Source organism: Triticum aestivum, chromosome 6A (genome assembly GCF_018294505.1).
Source record: "Triticum aestivum cultivar Chinese Spring chromosome 6A, IWGSC CS RefSeq v2.1, whole genome shotgun sequence".
NCBI lineage: Eukaryota > Viridiplantae > Streptophyta > Magnoliopsida > Poales > Poaceae > Triticum > Triticum aestivum.
The window spans coordinates 204,916,043-204,942,052 of record NC_057809.1 but is presented as its reverse complement, the minus strand read 5'-3'; positions in this window follow the sequence as shown (position 1 = coordinate 204,942,052).

Genomic DNA, 26,010 nt, shown 5'->3' with positions numbered 1-26,010 from the left:
AAAAGATGTCATGTCCCAAGGACATCAAAGGTATAAGAAGTTTCCTTGGTCATGCCGGTTTTTATAGGAGGTTCATTAAGGACTTCTCAAAAATTTCTCGCCTCTGACTAATTTATTACAAAAAGATATACCATTCGTCTTTGATGATGATTGTGTAGAAGCCTTTGAAATACTTAAGAAAGCATTAGTCTCTGCACCTATTGTTCAGCCACCTGATTGGAATTTACCTTTTGAAATTATGTGTGATGCTAGTGATTATGTTGTAGGTGTTGTTCTAGGGCAAAGAGTTGATAAGAAATTAAATGTTATACTATATGCTAGTAAAACTCTAGACAATGCCTAGAGAAATTATGCTACAACTGAAAAATAATTCATAGTAGTTGTATTTGCTTGTGATAAGTTCAGACCTTATATTGTTGATTCTAAAGTAACTATTCACACGGATCATGCTACTATTAAATATCTTATGGAAAAGAAAGATGCTAAACCTAGACTTATTAGATGGGTTCTCCTCCTACAAGAATTTGATCTGCATATTATTAATAGAAAGGGAGCTGAGAACCCCATTGCAGATAACTTGTCTAGGTTGGAAAATGTTCTTGATGACCCACTACCTATTGATGATAGCTTTCCTGATGAACAGTTAAATGTCATAGATGCTTCTCGAACCGCTCCATGGTATGCTAATTATGCTAATTACATTGTTGCTAAGTTTATACCACCTAGTTTCACATACCAGCAAAAGAAAAAGTTCTTCTATGATTTGAGACACTACTTTTGGGATGACCCACATCTTTATAAAGAAGGAGTGGATGGTATTATTAGACATTGTGTACCTGAGCATGAACAGGAACAGATCCTATGCAAGTGTCACTTCGAGGCTTACGGAGGACTCCATGCTGGAGATAGAACTGCACATAAGGTATTGAAATCCGGTTTTTATTGGCCTGCTCTCTTCAAGGATGCCCGTAAGTTTGTCTTATCTTGTGATGAATGTCAAAGAATTGGTAATATTAGTAGACATCAAGAAATGTCTATGAATTATTCACTTGTTATTGAACCATTTGATGTTTGGGGCTTTGATTATATGGGGCCTTTTCCTTCCTCTAATGGATATACACATATTTTAGTTGCTATTGATTACGTTACTAAGTGGGCAGAGGCTATTCCAACTAGTAGTGCTGATCATAACACCTCTATTAAGATGCTTAAAGAAGTTATTTTTCCGAGGTTTGGAGTCCCTAGATATTTAATGGCTGATGGTGGTTCACATTTATTCATGGTGCTTTCCGAAAATGCTTGCTAAGTATGATGTTAATCATAGAATTGCATCTCCTTATCACCCATAGTCTAGTGGTCAAGTAGAATTGCGTAATAGAGAACTCAAATTAATTTTGCAAAAGACTGTTAATAGATCTAGAAAGATTTGGTCCGAGCAACTTGATGATGCATTATGGGCCTATAGAACTGCATATAAAAATCCTATGTGTATGTCTCCGTATAAAATGGTTTATGGAAAAGTATGTCACTTACCTCTCGAACTAGAACATAAGGCTTATTGGGCTATTAAAGAGCTAAATTATGATTTCAAACTTGCCAGTGAGAAAGGGTTATTTGACATTAGCTCACTTGATGAATGGAGAACCCAAGCCCATGAGAATGCCAAATTGTTTAAAGAAAAGGTTAAAATATGGCATGACAAAAGGATACAAAAGCGTGAGTTTAATGTAGGTGATTATGTATTGCTATACAACTCTCGTTTAAGATTTTTTGCAGGAAAGCTTCTCTCTAAATGGGAAGGTCCTTACGTTATCGAGGAGGTCTATCATTCCGGTGCATAAAAATCAACAACTTCGAAGGCACAAATCCGAAGGTGGTGAACGGTGAAAGAATCAAACATTATATCTCAGGTAATCCTATAAATGTTGAAACCAATATTATTGAAACTGTAACCCCGGAGGAATACATAAGGGACACTTTCCAAAATGTTTCAGACTCCGAAAAGGAATAGGTATGTGGTACAGTAAGTAAACCGACTCCAAAACAGTTCTACTGGCAATTTTTCTCCATTTTGGAGTATTTAGAAAAATAGAAAAATAAGAAGCACTCCGGGAAGGACACGAGGGCTCCACGAGGGTGGAGGGCGCGCCCTACCCCCTGGGTGCGCCCCCTGCCTCGCGGGCACCTCATGTGCTCTCCGAACTCTGTTTTCTTGCACGTCACGTATTTTGGTCGGTAAAAATTCATTATATAATCTCCCGAAGGTTTTGGCTCCTGTATCACGCAAATATCTCTCGTCTTTGTTTCGAGCTGTTTATCTGACAGATCTAGGTCGTCATGTCGTCCTCAAGTGCCCCCAAGGACAAGTTCTTTGAGAAGGTCATCAACCCCTACCATGCGGAGGTGCTACAACACCCTCAAACCATTGAGATGCGTGAGGGGTTGTTGCACATCCGCGATGTTGAGGGACCAAAGATGACCGGAAGCGTGGAAACAAGGCTCGAGGCAATGGAGCAACAAGTTTTCAGGTGCCAGGAGATGGTGGAGCGCGGACTTGACTCCAATCACATTATGATCACGGAGTTAACCAACAACCACAATCTGGATGCCAAGGACATTGGGGAGGCCATCTTCAAGCTTCATGAGAAAATTGAGCACCTCCAAGCCCAGATCTATGACCCACAAAACCAAATTGTGAGTATGAGTATAGATTCAAGAGGATGAGTTTGGCTGCAGATTTGAGGATTCAGGAGACTCGGTCATCCTTCTATGATGGCGAGCCTATGCCTTGGAAGAAGGACGACAAGCCTACATCATCAACAACTCCACCCTCTCCACCAACAAAGAAGAATTGAGTATCTGGTATGGGCACTCCCCTTGGCAACTGCCAAGCTTGGGGGAGTGCCCCGGTATCGTATCACCATCACTTCTATCTTTACCGTTTTTCTTACTTCGATCCTTTTGGTAATATCTTGAGCTAGTAGCATAAAGTTTTAGTATGATCTAGTTGTGAGTTTTGCTTTATGATCCGTCTATGTAATCGAGTCCGTGAGCTATATATAATAAAGATTAGTGTTGATTCAAGGGCTTGATTATTTTGCCATAATCTTGAGTGAATAAAAGAAAAGAGAAAGAAATAAAAAGAAACAAAGAGATCATATGGATCTTATGGAGAGTAATGAGCTCACATACAAAGAGTATGATGAATAAAAGTTGTTGAGAGTTGACAAACATAGTTTTGGTCATCGTTGCAATTAATAGGAAGTAATAAGAAAGAGAGGTCTTCACATATAAATACACTATCTTGGACATCTTCTATGATTGTGAGCACTCATTAAAATATGACATGCTAAAGAGTTGACGTTGGACAAGGAAGACATCGTAATGGGTTATGTTTTCTTACATCTGAGATAAATTATATTGTCATGGATCTTCCAACATGATTGAGCTTGCCTTTCCCCCTCATGCTAGCCAAATTCCTTGCACCAAGTAGAGATACTACTTGTGCTTCCAAACACCCTTAAACCAGTTTTGCCATGAGAGTCCACCATACCTACCTATGGATTGAGTAAGATCCCTCAAGTAAGTTGTCATCGGTGCAAGCAATAAAAATTGCCCTCTAAATATGTATGACTTATTAGTGTGGGAGAAAATAAGCTTTATACGATCATGTGATACGGAAGAAATAAAAGGGACGGACTGCATAATAAAGGTCCATATCACAAGTGGCAATATAAAGTGACGTTCTTTCGCATTAAGATTTTGTGCATCCAACCATAAAAGGGCATGACAACCTCTGCTTCCCTCTGCGAAGGGCCTATCTTTTACTTTTATCTCCTACCTTGCATAAGATCATGGTGATCTTCACACTTCCTTTTACATTTTATCTTTTGGTAAGCACAACATGTTGGAAAGATCTTGGTATATATGGCTAATTGGATGTGAGTTTTCATGAACTATTATAGTTGACATTACCCTTGAGGTAAAATGTTGGGAGGCAAAACTATAAGCCCCTATCTTTCTCTGTGTCCGATTAAAACTCCATACCCATAAGTATTGCGTGAGTGTTAGCAATTGTGGAAGACTATATGATAGTTGAGTATGTGGACTTGCTAAAAAGCTCTTATATTGACTCTTTCCGATGTTATGATAAATTGCAATTGCTCCCATGACTGAGATTATAGTTTGTTAGTTTTCAATGAAATTTATGATTCATACTTGAAATTCTGATTGAATTGTTACTCTAGCATCAGAGATCATATAACAAGAATTATATAAATTGCTGTTCTAAGAATGATCATGATGCCCTCATGTCCGTATTTTATTTTTATCAACACCTCTATCTCTAAACATGTGGACATATTTTTCGATTTTGGCTTTCGCGTGAGGACAAGCGAGGTCTAAGCTTGGGGGAGTTGATACGTCCATTTTGCATCATGCTTTTATATCAATATTTATTGCATTATGGGTTGTTATTACACATTATGTCACAATACTTATGCCTATTCTCTCTTATTTTACAAGGTTTACATAAAGAGGGAGAATGTCGGCAGCTAGGATTCTGGGCTGGAAAAGGAGCAAATACTAGAGACCTATTCTGCACAGCTCCAAAAGTCCTGAAACTTCACGGAAGTCATTTTCAGAATATATAAAAAATACTGAGCGCAAGAAGTTCCAGAGGGGGCCACACCCTAGCCACGAGGGTGGGGGCGCGCCCCCTGCCTCATGGGCCCCCTAGTGGCCCTCCGATGCCCATCTTATGCTATATGGAGTCTTTCGTTGAAGAAAAAATCATAAGCAAGCTTTCGGGACGAGACTCCGCCGCCATGAGGCGGAACCTTGGCGGAACTAATCTAGGGCTCTGGCGGAGCTGTTTTGCCGGGGAAACTTCCCTCTCGGAGGGGGAAATCATCGCCATCACCAACGATCCTCTCATCAGGAGGGGGTCAATATCCATCAACATCTTCACCAGCACCATCTCCTCTCAAACCCTTGTTCATCTCTTGTATCCAATTCTTGTCTCTAAGTCTGGGATTGGTACATGTGGGTTGCTAGTAGTGTTAATTACTCCTTGTAGTTGATGCTAGTTGGTTTATTTGGTGGAAGATCATATGTTTAGATCCTATATGCATATTAATACCCCTCTGATTATGAACATGAATATGCTTTGTGAGTAGTTACGTTTGTTCCTGATGACATGGGAGAAGTCTTGCTATTAGTAGTCATGTGAATTTGGTATTCGTTCGATATTTTGATGAGATGTATGTTGTCTCTCCTCTAGAGGTGTTATGTGAACGTCGACTACATGACACTTCGCCATTATTTGGGCCTAGAGGAAGGCATTGGGAAGTAATAAGTAGATGATGGGTTGCTAGAGTGACAGAAGCTTAAACCCTAGTTTATGCGTTGCTTCGTAAGGGGCTGATTTGGATCCACATGTTTCATGCTATGGTTAGGTTTACCTTAATACTTTTGTTTTAGTTGTGGATGCTTCCAATAGAGGTTAATCATAAGTGGGATGCTTGTCCAAGTAAGGACAACACTCAAGCACCGGTGCACCCACATACCAAATCATCAAAGTACCGAACGTGAATCATATGATCGTGATGAAAACTAGCTTGACGATAATTCCCATGTTTCCTCGGGAGCGCTTTTCTGTATATAAGAATTGGCCAGGCTTGTCCTTTGCTACAAAAAGGATTGGCCACCTTGTTGCACTATATTTACCTTTGTTACTTGTTGCTCGTTACAAATTATCTTATCACAAAACTATCTGTTACCTATAATTTCAGTGCTTGCAGAGAATACCTTGCTGAAAACCGCTTATCATTTCCTTCTGCTCCTCATTGGGTTCGACACTCTTACTTATCAAAAGGACTACGATAGATCCCCTATACTTGTGGGTCATCATCCTGCAATGGCCAAATTCGAAGGGAGACAACTAGTACATGCTATCCTCACAAAAGTAGTCTTCGCCTGCAAAATCCTCTGGTCATGACACCATGGTGGGCTCGATGATGACCTCCGTCCTGGTGGTCTTGGTCTTGTTGCACCAGAATGGAAACCTTTGGCTGATGCCTTGGGACTCCATGCCTGCGCTTGCCTCCTTGGCAGAAAAGAAGAAACTGGTACACTGCGCCTGCTGGAGCCTGCCTGGCCTTGGTCGTCATGGCTCACGTCGTCTAAACCTTGCGAGGTGATCCTTGCATAGAAATCTCCGCTCCTCGGGAGCCAGCCTAGATAGACTTATCCTCGTGGAGGTCTTGATGTCGTCCGCCTCGTGAGGCTTGGCCCCTCATGAGGGTCTTGAGTTGTTGATGCTGAAGTCGGGCCATACTGAACCGTCGACAGAGCCACGCCATGGGCCGCAGGCAGGCAAGTCCAGGCACCCCCATTCCTAGGACGCCGACAGTAGCCCCCGGGCCCAAGGCGCGCTCGAACTTGGCTTCGAGGCAAAGCCAAAGGGCAAGTGCGGAGCGCAGCGGGCCCTAACCGCCTGCGTCCTATGTCGATGCGTGGCGAGTGATGGGACGTGGGTGTCTCTGCTTCCCCACGCTACCTCGACAACTGTTCCTGGCTGACAAAAGGGCTGGTGCCTCCCGCAGAGCCTTCATTGCCCTTCCTTCGTCTTGCTCCAGATCCCCTTCTCCTTCCGCCTAGAAAACATCCAGATCTGCCGATCTTCCTTGAGCTCACCACCAATGGCCTCCGATAAGGAGAAGTCTTCGGCTCCGACCGCGTGCCCAACTTCTTGGTTCGAGCCAGCCCTGAGTGCGTCCACCATCGCCGAGGAGAAGCACCTCGCCACGGTGCTCCAGTTGACAGCGAGCAACAGCAATGAGGGGGACAGACGGCACTCCGGGTCGGTTCTGCCAAGCCAGAAACTCTAGGCGGCACCTTTTACTCCTTCTTGCACAGCGTCCTCGCTGGGCTGGTTCCCCCCTTCTCCAGTTTCTTTTATGCCATCCTACGCCATTACAAGCTCCACACCCTCCATCTTCACCCCAACTCCATCCTTCTCCTATCAATATTTGCCTTCTACTGTGAGGCATTTATGGGGTGATGCCGTCGTGGCGCTGTTCCGCCACTTTTTCTACCTCCAGATCAATGGCAGTTAGTGCTCAGGGTGGGCCTCCTTCATCGCGGCCAACGGCAGCAACGCAATCTCATGGGCCGGGAGGAAGGTGGAGGACTTCTGGAACAAATGGATCTTCATGGACGCCAAGCGCTCCTACCCTCGTTTGGAGCTGCCGACCGGGCTGCCGACACTCTGGAAGGGTGGTCTCACGAGAAGCTCACTGATCCCCGAATGGAGCAGCTGTTGGAGAGGATGATGGCCGACCTGAAGGTGGATGACCCAAAGGTGGAGGCTGATGGGGGCCATGATCGTCAAGGAGTTCCTGACATAGCGCCTGGCTCCGCTCCAGGCGCGCTCGCGCCCCCTATGGAGATTCAAGGGCGCGGAGGGCGCCCTCCGGTTGCACCCGGACAACCTACCTGACGAGGAGCTGGGAAAGGTCATGCGCACCTTGCTCGAGAAGGACCAGGGCGGCCCCCCGGACACCCATCTCCCGTTGTATCACCGCACCGACAGGGAGAAGATCACTGACGCCATGTCCGTCTTCAATGAGCGGGGGCTCGTGCCGCTGGAGCCTTCCTGACCCCTGGGCTCCCCGGTGCCGTTGTCCTCCAGCGAGGCTGAGGAAGAGGACAAGGCAAACTCGGAGGCCACCTAGGAAGGTGTGGGGGAGACCTCTCCCACGCCAAACCCATCTCCTCCCTGTCCTTTCTGACGATGACGATGCCGGCAAGCCCCCAGTCAGGGAGTCACCGCGCTCCGTCGAGGTCACCACGAGGTCCAGGGGCACCCCTCCGAAGAAGCTGATGCTGGGGGTCTCGAAGAAGGGCAAGTCGGCGCTGCTTTCTTGGGGTGACGCCTTCACTTCGTCGCCGGCCGTTGTTGTCATAGAACCGAGCACCATGCACTCGTCTGCCCCTGAGAGCACGGCAGGGCTCGTGCCCAGGAAACCCTCGGGCATCACGCTCCTAAACAGGACGAGGGAGTATGTCGCCACGGACCAGTAAGTGCATTCCCTCGCCCTTGTTCTTTGATCTTGATGTAGTACCCAATATCTCCATCTTGATGCCAAGCTGACATTACTAGCGAAGAAGAAGAAGGAGGATGTTGGAGCCGCTGAGGCCCAGCGCTCTATTGTGGCCGCATCGACTCTGGCTCAGGAGGACGAGACCGCCCCCATGCTTCTGCGATGGTGCCGACCTCCCGAGTCTCTAGGGCCCGGCCTTAGGAGAAGACGGTACCTACGGCCGGGGCGACTCCGGAGATGCTCGCCCTTAGCGTGCCCGCTAAGGACCCGAAGGCTCTAGAGCCCCCAGCTCCTTCTCCTGTTGTCGCCTCGCTAGCCTTGACGCTGGCGCCACTTCCTCCCCCCATCATCTCGTCGATGGGCCATGGTTCTTCTACTGTGCCCAGTGCCCTGGAGGAGGCCTCCTCCATGCTGGACCGGGTCCCGGATGACCTTCAGGACCCGAACCGGCGTAGGACGTCGGGGTGCCTAGAGCTGGTCTTCGGGTGGCTCCTGGCCGATGCGTCTGTCAAGGCGGCCTGGGGCCAAGCCGCGGCACCCGCAGAAGAGGGCCCGAAGGTGGTGGGCCTAGCCGCAGCCGCCCGTGACGTGGCGCTGAAGGAAGCCAAGGCCGCCGAGGAGCGCTGCAGTGTGGCGGAGGCCGAGCAGAAGACCCTTCGCGACGAGCAGGCCACCCGTGCCCGCCAGCTCAAGGAGCAGGAGGAGAAGCTGAAGACCCAGGAAGCTGCGGTTGTCGATCGTGACGCCAAGCAGGAGCAGGCTTCGGAGCGTGGCCTCCTGGACAAGCTGAAGGAGGAGATGGAGGCAGAGAAGGCCTAGCTGGAGGCCACGAAGAAACTCCTTGCCGAGGCTGAGGAGGCAGCCACCACGGGGTGTGCCGCCTTCGGCTCCCTCGAGCAGAGGTCCCACAAGGCACTATAGGATCTCTACGGGGGCGGGTACAAGGAGCCGCTGGTGACTCTGGAGGAAGGCCCCGCCGGGCTGCTCCTCAAGATCGTTGCGGTGCTCGAGGACATCATGGTCGGTGTGGGCCCCATGGTGGAGGGAGAAGCCAGTGCGCTCTCCACCTCGGCCATGACGCGCCGTTATCCACCTCAACCTTCAGGACCCCGGCTTCTGCCTTGGTGCCCTGCTCGAGCCCATGGACCCCGAGCTTCAAGACGCTACTGCCAAGGCAGTGAAGGATCAGGTTGAGGCCCTACTGCGGAAGTTCCTCGTTGTTGACCCCGCGCCTACGGCTGGCGGCCAGAACAGCAGGGATGTCGTCGGTGACGGGTTTCCCCAGATAGGCATCACTGGCGTCCAAGGCTGAAGAAGATGCTCGATGGTGGCGCTTCCACTTGTTTAAGTCCTGCAACATGTATCGAGCCTCGTGGAGGCATAAGAATTTATGCTTGGTACTTTTAAGAGACAGCATGCTTTGTAATAATTTGCTAGGGTTCTGTGATTTCCTTTTCGTTTGCTTAGTGTTCTGCGTCGGCACGCCCGGCCCCGCGCATACCTCAGCCGTCGTTGGGTCATCCGGATCACTAGGACGAGACCAATAGGTGAGGGGCTACGTAACTAGTTAGGCTCCTAAGTTACGATGCTCAGGAGTCCCCCTTGACGTACAAACATCCTTCGGGAAGGAGATGCGAGAGTTGGCCTTAGCGTTCTGCGTCGGCAGGGCCTGGCCCCGCGCATACCTCAACCGTTGTTGGGTTGTCCGGATCACCAGGATGAGACCAAGAGGTGACGGGCTACGTGGCCAGTTAGGCTCCTGAGTCATGACGCTCAGGAGTCCCCCTTGACGTATGAACAGACCTCCATTCCTTTCCTTGCTGAGGTCCCGCTTGGGAGGGGCGTGCGAAGACCAGGTCCGAGGGACCTCCAGGGTGGCGTACGCTTGGCGTGGCCTGAACATAGCCACCGTGTCCAGCCCCCTCGCGTGACTCTCCCGAAGGGAAAGCATTGCGATGAGGCTGAATACCTAGCCTAGCGGCTCCCTGAGGTTATTGCGGCCGTGAGGCCGCCCTCAGTTGTTTATCACCAGTGTGGAGCATGGCGCTTCTGCTCTTGCACGGGCATAGCCGCTCCTCGACCATGTCGACTACCAGTGCGGAGCATGGTGCTCCCACTGGTGCGTGGGTGGGGGCTCCCTCTGAGTGGAGCCCCCGGGGCGTGTACAGCCCCGCCCTGACACGTGGCTTGCACGACAGGGCTAGAGGAGGTGTGTATGGGCACTCGTGAGCTAGCGCGGGACTCACGAGGCCCTACCTCAAGGCGGGTTGCCCCTAGATTTGATTCGGAACACTTGTGATAGCCCTGCGAGGTGGTTAGGTGACCTGCGCCAAATGAATCTCCTGAGATTATCGCATGAGAAGGCCAAAACACCAACGACCCTAGGAGGTGACATGAATGGGGTCGGCCCGCCAGACAGAGCTCAGTCGTTGGGTTTGTCGATGCTATAGGGACGGACCCAAGCACAGACGTCGTGCCCAGTCTTCTCATGCAAATATCCTGAAGAAAGACAACCGGCGCGCGGCTCCCGTGGTGGCGAGGCACCGTGTCGCGCACCCTAACTTACCCACCCCCGATTAGATCATGTGAGAACAAGGCACCAAGGACCATGGGAGGTGACGTGCATGGGAGCTGGCCCGCGAGCCAGAGATCAGCCACTTGGGTTTAGCGATGCTGCAGGGACGGGCCCGAGCACAGACGTCGTGCCAGTCCTTAATCATGAGGCGGTCGTAGGTGGGCTTGCAAGGGCGTACAGCGTTCATGGTGGCGAAGCACCAGACAGACATATGATAATCATAAGTCAACTCATGGATAGGGTAGAGCTAATTCTGATAGATGCCAAACGATACATGCCGCAGGGACGGATCCACGCGGCTTGGGGATAATGCAGCCCGAGGGGCGCCCCAACTGAACAAACCAAAAAGATGTCACCTGGCACTATTGCTGAAGAAGCGTTGAGGTAGCTGAAGATGCGTGTCGCCAAAGTCGTTCCTCATGAGCCGCCCATGCCCTGAACCTCGGGAGGCCCTAGAGACCCGGGGGCTCGCGAGGATCCATCGCCATCTCCATTAGGATCACCCAGTGCCTGGCCTCCTGAGCCGCCATGATGCTCTGCATGTGACGCTGATGCCCGACAGCCCTGCTCAGCAAGCTGAAAGGCATGCGAACATAGCTGTGAGGGGGGGCGTCACATCGGCCAGCGCATGATGGCCAGAAGCGCTCCTGAGATGCGGCCCTATTGAGCCCTGGGATATTGACGCAGACGCGCAGCTCGCTATCCTTGCCGGGGCAACGAGCCGCGTTGGGTGGGGTGCGGAGGTCGCCGCGCATAGCTCTCGCCTCTTGAAGTTCCTCGGTTGCCTTGGTGATGAACTCCTGATCACCTGGCTCTCTATGCCTTGTTCCCTCCTGGCAGAAGCGCGCGCTGAAGCACGCCTCCATGTGGTGCCCGAGCGCCTCCCTCGTGACGTTGGCTAGGTTAGAGGCCCTCCAGAGGAGAGCCCCCGAGCCCAGCCTGAGAGGGGTGCCGGGCGCGCCTCCCTATGTGAGAGAGGGAGGCGCACTGGCTATGGGTGCTGGTCCTGAGGTGGTGCCACTGGACACCCTGCTCTCCTGAGGTTCTTGGTGGAGCAGCTGCTTCTTCTTCTTGGGGACAACCTCAGGAGGGTAGACGGTGCCTTTGTCATCTAGGCTATCGACTGCCGCAACCTAGTAGGCACCCTCGAGAGAGCACACCATGTCGTTCTCCTCGCAGGAGACCGTGATGATGTCGCGGCTCCCTGGCATCTTGAGGACGTTGTATCCATGGTGGGTGACTACCATGAACTTGGCCAGGGTCGAGTAGCCGAGGATGGCATTGTACGGAAGGAGAATGTGGGTGACGTCGAAGTCAATGAACTTGGTGCGGTACTTGTCGCGGGTGCCGAAGGTGACAGGGAGGCGGATCCGCCCTATCGGGGTGGTGGATCCGCCGGTCACTCCTGAGAAAGGATTGGTGGGCTACACCTAGTCATAGGGCACCTGGAGTCGGTCGAATGTCTCGATGCAAAGAACGTTGAGCCCCGCACCGCCATCAATGAGAGTCTTGGTGACGAGGACATTGCTGATGGTTGGCAAGTAGAGCATCGGGAGAGCATCGACAGTTGCCGCACACTTGAGCTGGTCAGACAAGCTAAACATGATGGTACACTTGGACCACCTGAGCGGACACGTAGCCTCGAGCTTGGGGACGGCCGCGTTCACCTCACGAGCAAACTGCTTGAAGATGCGATGAGAGGCAGGGGCCTAAGCGCCGCCCAGGATGCAGGTGATGGCACGAGGCTCCCGGAAGCCCCCAGCCCCCTCGTCCTATAGGTGATCGTCGTTCCTTCTTGGTGGTGGCGGCAGCAGAGGGAGGCCAGAGTTGCCCTAAGGACGGTCCTCACGAGGTTGGTCCCTCTAGGGGGCCTCGCGAGGCTAGCCCTGCCAGCACTCCTCACGAGGCTGATCGCGCCACTCTTGGCGGGGGTCGCGGCCATCCCAGCGTCCTCTACTTCGGCATCCTCCGTAGCCTTAGCCTCGATCGTTGCGCTTGGGGCGACGACCGAGGCACCCATCGCGGATGGCCCTAAGCTCCTGATAGTCGTTGGTGTTGTGTCTATGCATGTTGTGGAAGACGTAGAACGAGCGGCTGCACTTGGATGACTTCAGTTGATCGCAGTCGTGCTTCATCTCTGGTTCGGCCGCGAGCACGGCTACCCCCTTGCACTTCACGTCCTTGGCCTTAGTCTTCCTATCTTCTGGGTCAGCTTCAGGGAGCTCGAGAAGGGAGAGGCGTCCCTCCTTAGTTCTCGCACACTTGGTCGCCATGTTGAACATCTCCAGAGCCGTGTACATGTCCTCGTGTATGGCGAGCTCCTCCTCCATCTTGACGTCGCGGATGCCATCAGTGAATGCTGAGATGATGGCTTCGTCCAGTACCTTGGGGATCTTGAGGCGAACACTGTAGAAGCACTGGATGTAATTCTGCAAGGTCTCCCCTGGCAGCTTCTTGATGCGCCGTAGGTCACCCGCAGCCAGCGGCCGGTCGTGGGTTCCCTAGAAGTTGGCGACGAAACACTCTCGCATTTTGTCCTAGGAGGAGATCGATCCCGTGGGCAGGTTCAAGAGCCACGAGTGTGCGCCATCCTTGAGGGCCATGGGAAACCAGTTCGCCATAACCTTCTCGTCACCATTGGCTGCCTCAATGCTCAGCTCATAGAGCTGCAGGAACTCAGCAGGGTTGGGGGTGCCGTCGTAGCATGGAGGCAGGTCAGGCTTGAACTTCCCCAGCTAGACAACTCTACGCAGCTCCGGAGTGAAGGCGTGGCAGCCCGCTGTGGGCGCAGGAGTCCGTCGTGCAGGTGGAGCCTGATCCTAGCGCTCGCGCGCCACCACCGCGGGTGGTGCGCGGTCTTGACGTGGCGGTGCTGGGAGTGCACGAGCATCTTCTTGCGGCCGCTGGACCACCTAACAGCTTTCTTCTTCACGCGCCGGCACCCTGCGTGGTGGGTCACACCATGGGGCCTCGTGCCTTGGCCCGAGGGCGACGTCTTGATGGGGAGGTGGAGGAGGTGCTCCGTGGGCCACGTCACCTGCAGCAGGCGGCGGTCAGCGAGGCAGCGAGAGGGACGGTGCATCAGAGCACACGGTGGCACTGACAAGCTCGGCGATGCGGTCAATCCAGTCTTCATAGAAGTCGTCGACAGGGTGATAGTGCAAGAGCTCACGCGCCATGAGCAATGCAGCCTGCGCGTCCGCCGGCCCGCGGTGAGCATGGGACGATGAACCAGCTAGAGTCAGAGACAGAGTGGCGGCGCACCCATTATGTCGCACGAAGGGGTGCAGCGACGAAGCTTGCTACTCGTGCCCCACCAGGCCGGTAGCGGCGTTCGCCGCTGGAGACGGAGGATGGAGAGCACAACCGTCACCTATTGGCGTTGTCTGACCGATGCGGGCGGCAAGAGCGGCCCTACGCTCACCTTGAGCTCGACGGGCGTCGGCCATGGAAGCGGTGGAGCGGTGGCGGGTCGACCGGCGGAAGAGAGGCTCCGACGCACCCCTACCTAGCGCGCCAAATGTCGGAATTCGGGTTCCGCAGACCCTTGAGAGGTTCGAACTCTAGGGTGCGTGCGAAGAACTCATCCTCCCTAGTCTGCCTACTTGCTAATCTCACAGCCTAGCTCGAGGAACTGAATGGAAAAGAGACACGACAATTTACCTAGGTTCGGGCCACCTCCCGGTGTAAAACCCTACTCCCGCTTTGTGGTGGATTGGCCTCGAGGGGCTGAGGATGAACTAGTATAGTGGGGGAACAACCTCGGGAGGAGGAGTGTTCTTGAGCTCGATGAGCTGGTGGGTGTGGGGATGATCTGAATGATCTGTCCCCTTCTATGGTGGTGGCTAAGTCCTATTTATAGGGGCCTTGGTCCTCTTCCCAAATGAAGGCAAGAAGGGATCCCACAACGGCCAAATTCGAAGGGAGACAACTAGTACATGATATCCTGACAAAAGTAGTCTTCACCTGCAAAAGCCTCTGGTCATGATGTTGTGGTGGGCTTGGCGATGACCTCCGTCATGCAGTCCTAGCGGTCTTGGTCTTGTTGCACCGGAATCGAAGCCTTTGGTTGACGCCTCGGGACTCTGCGCCTGCGCTTGCCTCCTTGGCACCAAAGAGGAAACGGGTACACCGTGCCCGCTGGCGCCCGCCTAGCCTTGGTCGTCATGGCTCACGTCATCTGAATCTCGTGAGGTGAGCCTTGCATAGAAATCTCCCCTCCTTGGGAGCCAGCCTAGAGAGACTACTCCTCGTGGAGGTCTTGATGTCGTCCTCCTTGCGAGGCTTGGCCCCTCGCGAGGGTCTTGAGTTGCTGATGCTGAAGCCGGCCCGTACCGGGCCGTCGATGGAGCCACGCCATGGGCCACAGGCAGGCAAGTTTGGGCACCCCCATTCCCATGATGCCGACATCTCTGGCTAAAAACGTCAAGGCTCATGGTACAAAGAAGCACAAGCACCCCACCGAGAGTACCGCGGACAAGCTCAAAGCCATCGTCTTGTCCAAGCCCCCCTCTCTGGGATCCCTCATTAATTAAGTCCAGGTAATATCTCTTCTTGATGATCTTTTACTCGATCTTGATCGTGTTTTTTCATCTAACACGCAGTACTATTACTAGTAGTACAACTTTTGGGTGATCTTGCATGTTATTTTTGTGTGCCAAATGATGGTTCTAAATTCCTCTTTTGACCAGAACATGCAAGAGGTTGACAATGATTTCTTATAGATTACTTTCAACTACTTTATGAACATCAATACTACCTTTGAAGACAGTATATTTGCTTCAGTAACTTGTGTTATAGATATTGCAAGTAATCCCTCTGCTCTCATGCCTTTGAAGACAAGTTCTAGTGTCTTTGTTCACTCACTTACGTGCGTATATGTAGTCATATATGGAGTAAATATCAAAAATCATCGTATATTTCTAAACGGGTGTAGTAATAAAATATTGGTTTCTGTTTGAATTAGAACCAGGTCCGCGGTGGAGATGAAGTTCTCAAAGTTATGTTGTGTGAACTGGAAGACCTGAGGATGAGTTCTACTCCTAAACTATCCAGTTGTTGTGTCCTTGTCGCCACGTGTCCTGAACAAGTGTTTTCCTATAGCATTGTTGTCAGGCGTGTTCTCGAGGCTATACTTGACCACAACAATTTCCTGGTCATGCCTTCGATTACGAAGGGTGTGGTTCTTGTAAAGCTTCCCTACAAATCTGATGCGGGTTGTCTTCATCGTCATGTTTATGAGTGGAAAGACCACTCTGTTAGGTTCTCCAAGGATGACAAGATGGTGATGGTGCAGGTAGACATCTCTCACGAAGTTCACGGCGCGGGGTTCATCCCGTAGGTCGGTGGCAAGAAATAGTTTGCAGAGTTTAATTAGTGCGACTTTACTTGTCTGTAGTAAGTACTATTGTTCAGTACTTGATTTGTGTGTGTGAACCCTGTATTGTGTAGTACTGCCGCGTTTGGTGTGTGGTAAGTCCTGAGAACAATCTATGTTAATGTATGTCCACTCTGTTCAGTCTGTATATTTTGAAGTATCCAGATTATCTTTTTTGGTGTGTGGTCAAACCTGTATTAAGGACGGTTGATCAATTATGGTTACACTCCAATATCTGTATGCATCGCAAGGTTTACCGCACCCACCAGGATTTCCAGTCCCATGGATGTTCGGTCCATACGATTTGTCATGACCTTTGGACTGTCCTGCTTGTGGGAGTAGGCGGGGGCCCTGCATGCCGCACGTAGTTGGACGAACAATCTTCTGTTTAGTACTTCAACATAGTAATTTCCTGGTAAGGATTCACTCATGTCACATCAAGTAAATCTTATTGATTTACTGTCTAAATCTTATTGATTTAATGTCATGTTTTCTTACTTTTGCTGCAATTTTATGATACAGGTTTTGCCATGTGACATTTATCACAGAATAAACCATTTGGTCTGCTCTACGCTGGTTATTTTTGCAGGTTTCACTTCTTATGTCGTGTCAGTAACGAACGCACTGTCCATCAATTATATTACTAGAAACAATTGGATCGGTTTGTTGTCTGAGTACAAGCTAAAGCCCTATGATGAACTGCAGTTTGGTTTAACAAACACGCCACAATTAGTCCTTATCGCGTTTAAAAGAAATGAAGAAAAGACTGAATCATGGTCACGAAGCCTAGTCAAATTAGAAACCTGATCATAGCAGACCAGACACGATCATTGTTGTCTCGCACATTGGTACCACCTTCAGGAATGAATCGAGCACCGACACCTTCTCCGAAGGCACTTGCTCTAGCACTGACAACGGCAGCAGCTCAGTCTGATCCGGCTGAGGATTGGGCACCGACCGCGTCAGTGGATCAGGCTGATCTACCAGAGGATCGGGCATTGACACTGGCACCTGCTCCGACACTGGCACCTGCTCCGACACCGGCACCAGCTCTACAAGGAGCACCATCTCCGGCAACAGTAGTGGCACTACCAGTCGCACCGGCATGGGCACCAGCAACGGCTCCGGCACCTGCACCAACACTTGCACTTTCATCTACTCTGGCCCGTGCAGCGGCAACAGAACCAGTAGTTGCAACAGCAACAGACTGGGCTGTAGTTCGCACTGCATATACCAAAGTCCTTACAAAAACCGACATCTCCACCTTGTTGGTAAGCATTGGCTGCCCAAATGCTTCGTTCTTTTTTCTTTCCATGTTGTTTTACATGATTCACTATGTTGATCTAACTGTTTGTGTATGTCTTCTTGTTTGCAAATAGAGAATTCCTAGAGCAACGAGGGAGTCATTCAACAATCCGGGCGAACGTGGCCAAGTTTCTCTTAGCATGCATAGCCTTGGTGTGAATGAACCTGCTCAATATACCGTAAGTACAAAGGATGGTCCCATGATGATTGATGTTAAAGGATGGTCAAGGTTCAAATCTAAATCATATCTTGCGGTAGGGGATGATGTCAAAATTGAACTTTGTCGGCAAGGAGAGCTGGTCCAAATCAACTTTGAAATTCTTCAGTAGTGGCACGCAACTGTCGAACTGATCTATCCTCCGAGAGATTTTGATGTAATAATCTGGCATGGTGAAACAAGTGTCCTGTGTGTATAAGTAGTATGACAGTATTATTTATCATGTAGTATATCGTTGATAGAATTGCAACTTTGATTGCTGGTTAGGAACTGTCGTTCGATTTCATTCTAACAGTTGTCGTGCTTTATTCAATTTTTTATATTCGCCTTGCGACAGCATCTAAAACCAGCACCATACCGATCACTTGCAATATGAAAACTGCTGAGGTAGAACACATGGCCCCCCAAACATGCAGAAACACCGGCCTGTGGCCCAAAGTCCAGAACTGTGAGCCTGTCTGAGTATTATATTCTCAGTTGAACCCCCATATTATGTTATACTAGCAAGATGCCCGTGCATTGCACGTAAGATCAAGATGCATTTGTATGAGTAGTTTATCTTCTGAGCAAAAAGGATGAACGAGGCAAGGCCTTATTTGCAAATGTGGAGACGTGTGTGTGTGTACCTTTTTGCAAAATTTCCATAGTTTCCTTCCTATCCGTCAGATATAAATCGGACGGCCTATAATGCAGGATGGCAGGCACACCACCATCACCAACTCTGTATTTTATAATTATGTTATAATTATGTGTGTTATGTATATTCCCCTTGATTTTGCTTATGTATAAAGTTGTGATATAAAAGATTTTTATATTTCTTTACAGAGGGAGTATCTCTTTGTCAAAAATATATTTATGTGTAACTAGTTACTCCTCCCTTTCTACTTCCTTTCGCTGATATGTGGGTCATCCGGCAACGGGGTCCACGTGCCATGCACCAAATTAGAGTGCACAACTGCAAGGTAGAGTCACCACGGTCGTAGCACCGCAGTAATGCCCAGTGAGCCGTAAAATCACAAAAAAAACACCTTTCAAGCTTCAGCAGTAAGCTGGACAGACGAAGCAAAAATATTTCACTAGGCCTGAATCCCCTTCTCCCTTGTCTGCTTGTTCAGAGAAAACCCCCTCTCGGCGATTGCACAGGGTTTTCTCATGGAGAACCAGGTACGAATTCTTCATCCATCCTCGATAAATCCAAGTCCATTGGTCGCAGGTAATCCTAGGATGGCAGCCACCGCCGTTGATGCATTTTTCTTCCTACTGAATCTAGCGTGTTTCATTTGCAGTGCCCAAAGTGCGAGGACCCTATAGGTTTCTGCGCCCTCGGCGAGACACCACACTTGTTCCTTCTCATCATAAAACAGGATTTTAAAACACGCACAGTATGTTCCTAGAATGCTCTTCTCTATCCGGGAGGGTGGGGTTTTTTAAACATGTTGTTGACTAATTTGGAAATTTGGATTGCTATATTTGGGTAAAAGGTACTAGTACCATGGTCAACACTAACGTGAAGGAGGAAATTATTTCTAGATTTGGATAGGGAATACATTCTGTTCTCATATTATTTTTCCTGTAGTGCTTTCCTTGCTCTGCCAGAACACATGTACTCAAGATGCTCGTCCTTGCCATAACTGAATACACAAGTTTAATGGTCACATTGAAGACAAGCCATGGATATAAGCTCCAAGTTGGGTTCATGAATCAAGAAGATCGCTCCTTTTTTATGGCTGAACTTGGATAAACTTTCTCAAGTGTTACGGACTGAAAGTTCATTCACGAATGTTGATGGAAATAGCTGAACCTGGTCTCATCTTCACTGTGATCTTCCACCCTGACGTCATTCCAATTGTTCATCCATTTTAGTTTTGTATCTGGTTCTTGCTTGTTGCCTCGATTACTTCTTAATCCACATATTCTGTCTAACTAGTCGCAATTTAACTTTAGAAGTAGCAACGAATCTCTCAGGAAGATGCTACTTCTAACTAATATTTCTTATAATTGGTGGCACATGTAGGTTTTTTCAAAGTTAAGCAGGCTACTCGCTTGTTATTCTATAAGAACTCGACTGCTACTGATGGAACTGAAGTTGACTGGGATGACATCCACAAGTTCCTACATCTTGTTGATCGTCTTGAGGTCCTTGTGGGGCATTTCAATGGTGGAAGGCCACGTGGGATATTTGTGCCTATGCTGCAGTCGTTGAACAGGTCCAACTGTGTCGAGAAACTTATAGTACGAGATTTTTTCTCTTATATGTGTCGTTCATAAACTCTTGCTTATAAACAGTTTTACAGTTGTGATCTTCTTAAAACAGAAACTGCCCAGTTCTATTGTTCCAATACAGACGCCTGACCATGGTCCGGTCAGACTTGCGCTTGGTCACAACATGATGTTTATGTCGACCTACTCCATTCCCCTTGGAGCTGAAAAGATACATATTCATGGGTGGTGTCAAATCATGAAGGCCCATATGCTACCTCTTGAGCACTGCGTTGGTTTTCCCTTGAAGAGGAAAGGGTGATGCAGCAAAGTAGCATAAGTATTTCCCTCAGTTTTTGAGAACCAAGGTATCAATCCAGTAGGAGACTACACGCAAGTCCGACGTAACTGCACAAAAAAATAAGAACCTCGCAACCAACGCAATAAAGGGGTTGTCAATCCCTTCACGGTCACTTACGAGAGCGAGATGTGATAGAGATAATAATAATAATAATAATAAGATAAATATTTTTGGTATTTTTATGATATAGATTGGAATATAAAGATTGCAAAATAAACGGCGCCAGAAATAGCTAGTTGACGGGAGACTAATATAATGGAGAATAGACCCCGGGGCCATAGGTTTCACTAGTGGCTTCTCTCAAGATAGCATAAATATTACGGTGGGTGAACAAATTACTGTCGAGCAATTGATAGAAAAGTGCATAATTATGAGAATATCTAGGCATGATCATGTATATAGGCATCACGTCTGCGACAAGTAGACCGAAACGATTCTGCATCTACTACTATTACTCCACACATCGACCGCTATCCAGCATGCATCTAGAGTATTAAGTTCATAAGAACAGAGTAACGCATTAGGCAAGATGACATGATGTAGAGGGATAAACTCAAGCAATATGATATAAACCCCATCTTTTTATCCTCGATGGCAACAATAGAATATGTGCCTTGCTGCCCCTGCTGTCATTGGGAAAGGACACCGCAAGATTGAACCCAAAGCTAAGCACTTCTCCCATTGCAAGAAAGATCAATCTAGTAGGCCAAACCAAACTGATAATTCGAAGAGACTTGCAAAGATAACCAATCATACATAAAATATTTCAGAGAAGAATCAAATATTGTTCATAGATAAACTTGATCATAAACCCACAATTCATCAGATCTCGACAAACACACCGCTAAAAGAGTTACATCACTCCAAGAAGATCGAGGAGAACATTGTATTGAGATCCAAAGAGAGAGAAGAAGCCATTTAGCTAATAACTATGGACCCGAAGGTCTGAGGTAAACTACTCACACATCATCGGAGAGGCTATGGTGTTGATGTAGAAGCCCTCCATGATCGATTCCCCCTCCGGCGGAGCTCCGGAAAAGGCCCCAAGATGGGATCTCTTGGGTACAGAAGGTTTCAGCGGTGGAAATAGGGTTTCATGGTGCTCCTGGATGTTTTTGGGGTATATGGGTATATATAGGAGGAAGAAGTAGGTCGGTGGAGCTGCGAGGGGCCCACGAGGGGGGAGGGCGCGCCCAGGGGGGTAGGCGCGCCCCCCTGCCTCGTGGCCTCCTCATTGATTTCTTGACATCCACTCCAGGTTTCATTCTGTTTGGATTCCGTTTGATATTCCTTTTCTGCGAAACACTGAAATAGGCCAAAAAACAGCAATTTGCACAGGGCCTTGGGTTAGTAGGTTAGTCCCCAAAATAAAATAAAAGTGTATAAATAATCCCATTAACATCCAAAACAGATAATAAAATAGCATGGAACAATCAAAAATTGTAGATACGTTGGAGACATATCAAGCATCCCCAAGCTTAATTCCTTGTGACGCCCGGACAATTAAGCTACAGTAACCCTCTACTAATGATGCCAGGTCACCACGATTAATATTGCTAATCTCGCATTAGTTTGAAAACGATCCAAATTCGAATTCTAAATCAAGCAAACAATAAAAGTTTTCAAATATTAAAACAAAAATGTTCGGAGTGAGCCAAATAATGCGTAGGTAATATTAGTGAAGAAACCAAACTTTGATAAGATGTTTAAGGGCTCTAAAGTAATTAAAAACAGTAGTGAAAACAATAAACAAATGCCTATTGGATTTTATAAAATATTAAAATGTTTTATTATGGGTTAAGAATTAATCTGACGGTAGTTTCTTTATATATACAAATTTAGGTACTAGTGGTATTTTTTATAAAACTAAAAAAAAAGAAATTAGAAATAAAACAGAGAGGAAAATAAATAAATGAAAAAAGGAAACAGAAACCACCTCCGCTGGGCCAAGTGGCCCAGCTGCCCCCAACCGCCTGACTGGGCTGGCCAAACACCCACCACTTAACCCCCGACTACACCGGTCAAACCCTAACCCCCACACGGCACCCACCCCTCCTCGTTTGCCCACTCCCTCCCCACGGATTTGGATCGAGACACGGCGCCCCGCCCCCGACGCTCGATCCCGCGACCCCTCGCCCGAATCCCGCGACTGCGCCGCCGGCGCCCGTCCTCGGCGCGACCCCAGCTGCGCCGCACCATCGCTGCTCACCAGCCGGCGCTGCCCCGCCCTCGCCGTTGGTGCTGCCTCCCCGTCTTCAACCTCCTCCCCATCGGACGTCCCCGCTCCTTGATGCCCCCCTGCTCACCAACGCCGGTGAGGACCCCGGTCGTCCTCCCCTTCCCCTGTCCACGCTCGTCCTCACCCGTGCGTCCCCGCGCCCTGCTCTGTGTCTGAGCGCGCCTCGCCTTCGCCGTGAGCTCGCTTAGTCGCTTCCGTCGCGTCCGGCCTCGCTCACTGCCTCGTGCGTCTCTGCTGCTGCTGTGCTACTGCGGTTGCCGCAGCCGCACCGTACGCCCCGCGTCGGCCACCCCCCTGTTCGCCTGAGCTCCCCACGCCACGCGACGCGCCGACTCCACCCCTTTGCTGTCGTGCCACTTCCGCCTCCCACTCCCTTGGCTGCACCCCCGGCGGCCATCCGACCCGCGACCCTCCCCCTCGCCATGTTGCCGCGCCTCCGCCGCCCCAACCGCGCTGCTGCTTCGCTCTGCCGTGCCCGCGGCCACCTCCGACGTCGTGCTAGCGCCTGCTCGGCCCTCGCGTCGGTTCGGTGCCCGCAGCACCGCTCCTGCTCGACCACGTGCTCGCTCGCGCTCGTTGTCGCCCGTCTCGCCATGCTCCAGCTCGCCCGCAGCGACCTCTGCCAGGCACCGCCACACCCCCTGATCGGCTCCCCACCACACCTCAGTGGCCTCCGCCCGCCCCGTCTCCCCGCTCTGCCGCCCAGCCCCCTGTTAACCACTGCCTAGGCGCCCGCTATCACACAAAGCCCGTTAGGCCAAATGGCCACCTGCCAGTTGGGCCCCATGCCCCCTCAACATTAATAAAAAAAATTAATTAAAAAATAAGTTAATTAATTAATAATTAATTAAATAAATTAATTAAAGAATTAATCTAATCATAATTAGAGAATTAATTAATCATAATTGGATTAATCTAATCACTAATTAACCTAATTAATTGCTATTTAATTAAAAAGTGTATGACAGTGGGACCCACATGTTAGTTTGACTTAGTCAACTAACTGTTTGACCGCTGACATCATGTTGACGTCATCAAACACTATTCTGGATAATGTTGATTTAAATAATTAAATAAATCTTAAAATTGATTTAAATCTTTTAAAATTAATATAAAATAAACTGTAGCTCGGATGGAAAAACTTTGTACATGAAAGTTGCTCAGAATTTCGAGACGAATCCGAATACGCAGTTCGTTTGTCCGCCACATGTCCCTAGCATAGCGAACACACAACTTTTCCCCTCCGGTTCATCTATCCAAAAACGCGAAACACCGGGAATACTTTCTCGGATGTTTCCCCCCTTCGCCGGTATCACCTCCTACCGCGTTAGGGCATACCTAGCACCATGTATTTCCATGCTATACTTTGATTGCTCTATTATTTACTGTGTTCCCCTCCGTTACTTCTTTCCGGTAGACCCCGAGACTGCCGACGACCCCCCAGTTCGACTACGGTGTTGACGAGACGTCCTCCTTGCCAGAGTAACCAGGCAAGACTCCCCTTTGATCACCAGATATCACCTACTCTTCTCTATACTGGTTGCATTAGAGTAGTGTAGCATGTTACTGCTTTCCGTTAATCCTATTCTGATGCATAGCCTATCATTGTTTCTACAATTGTTACCCTTAGCTGCTATCCTACTGCTTAGTATAGGATGCTAGTGTTCCATCAGTGGCCCGACACTCTTGTCCGTCTGCCATGCTATACTACTGGGCCGTGATCACTCAGGAGGTGATCACGGGCATATGCTATATACTTTATACTGTTACATTACTTATGATACTATTCGGAGATGGGGGTTGAAGGGGCAGGTGGCTTCATCCCGGTAGAGGTGGGCCTGGGTTCCTGACAGCCCCCGACTGTTACTTTGTGGTGGAGCGACAGGGCAGGTTGAGACCACCTAGGAGAGAGGTGGGCTTGGCCCTGGTCAGTGTTTGCGGATACTTAACACGCTTAACGAGATCTTGGTATTTAATCTGAGTCTGGCTACTGGCCTATATGCACTAATCAACTACGCTGGAACAGTTATGGGCACTCGACGTCGTGGTATCAGCCGAAGCCTTCGTGACGTTAGCGACTGAGCGGCGCGTGTGGGTTTGGATCGCGTAACGCAACTTCCTTTGTAATGGAGGTTGCTAGGTCTGCTCTCCAGCCGCGTACGCAATGTGCAGGTGTGCACTGGGCGATGGGCCCAGACCCCTGCGCCATAGGATTTAGACCGGCGTGCTGACCTCTCTACTGTGCCTAGGAAGGGCTGCGACGTGTTGATCTTCCGAGGCCGGGCATGACCCAGAAAAGTGTGTCTGGACAAAGGGGATCGAGCGTGTTGGGAAATGTGGTGCACCCCTGCAGGGAAGTTAATCTATTCGAATAGCCGTGATCTTCGGTAACAGGATGACTTGGAGTTGTACTTTGACCTTATGACAACTAGAACTGGATGCTTAATAAAACACACCCTTCCAAGTGCCAGATACAACCCGGTGGTCGCTCTCTAATAGGGCGACGAGGGGAGGATCATCAGTTAGGATTATGCTACACGATGCTACTTGGTGAACTTACCTTCTGCTCTCTTCTACATGCTGCAAGATGGAGGTGGCCAGAAGCTTAGTCTTCGATAGGACTAGCTATCCCCCTCTTATTCCGGCATTCTGCAGTTCAGTCCACATATACTACCCTTATTCCATTTGATACCAATGCATACATATGTAGTGTAGCTCCTTGCTTGTGAGTACTTTGGATGAGTACTCACGGTTGCTTTGCTTCCCCTTTTTCCCCTTTCTATACCCGATTGCTGCGACCAAACTATGGAGCCCAGGAGCCAGACGCCACCATCGACGACGACTCCTACTACACTGGAGGTGCCTACTACTACGAGCAGCCCGCTGACGACAACCAGGAGTAGTTTAGGAGGATCCCAGGCAGGAGGCCTGCGCCTCTTTCGATCTGTATCCCAGTTTGTGCTAGCCTTCTTAAGGCAAACTTGTTTAACTTATGTCTGTACTCAGATATTGTTGCTTCCGCTGACTCGCCTATGATCGAGCTCTTGTATTCGAGCCTTCGAGGACTTTTAATCTATTCGAATAGTCGTGATCTTCGGTAACAGGACGACTTGGAGTTTTACCTTGACCTTATGACAACTAGAACTGGATACTTAATAAAACACACCCTTCCAAGTGCCATATACAACCCAGCGGTCGCTCTCTAACAGGGCGACAAGGGGAGGATCATCAGTTAGGATTATGCTACACGATGCTACTTGGTGAACTTACCTTCTGCTCTCTTCTACATGCTGCAAGATGGAGGTGGCGAGAAGCGTAGTCTTTGATAGGACTAGCTATCCCCCTGCTATTCCGGCATTCTGCAATTTAGTCCACATATACTACCCTTATTCCATTTGATACCAATGCATACATATGTAGTGTAGCTCCTTGCTTGCGAGTACTTTGGATGAGTACTCATGGTAGCTTTGCTTCCCCTTTTTCCCCTTTCTATACCCGATTGCTGCGACCAGGCGATGGAGCCCAGGAGCCAGACGCCACCGTCGATGACGACTCCTACTACACTGGAGTTTCCTACTACTACGTGCAGCCCGCTGACGACGACCAGGAGTAGTTTAGGAGGATCCCAGGCA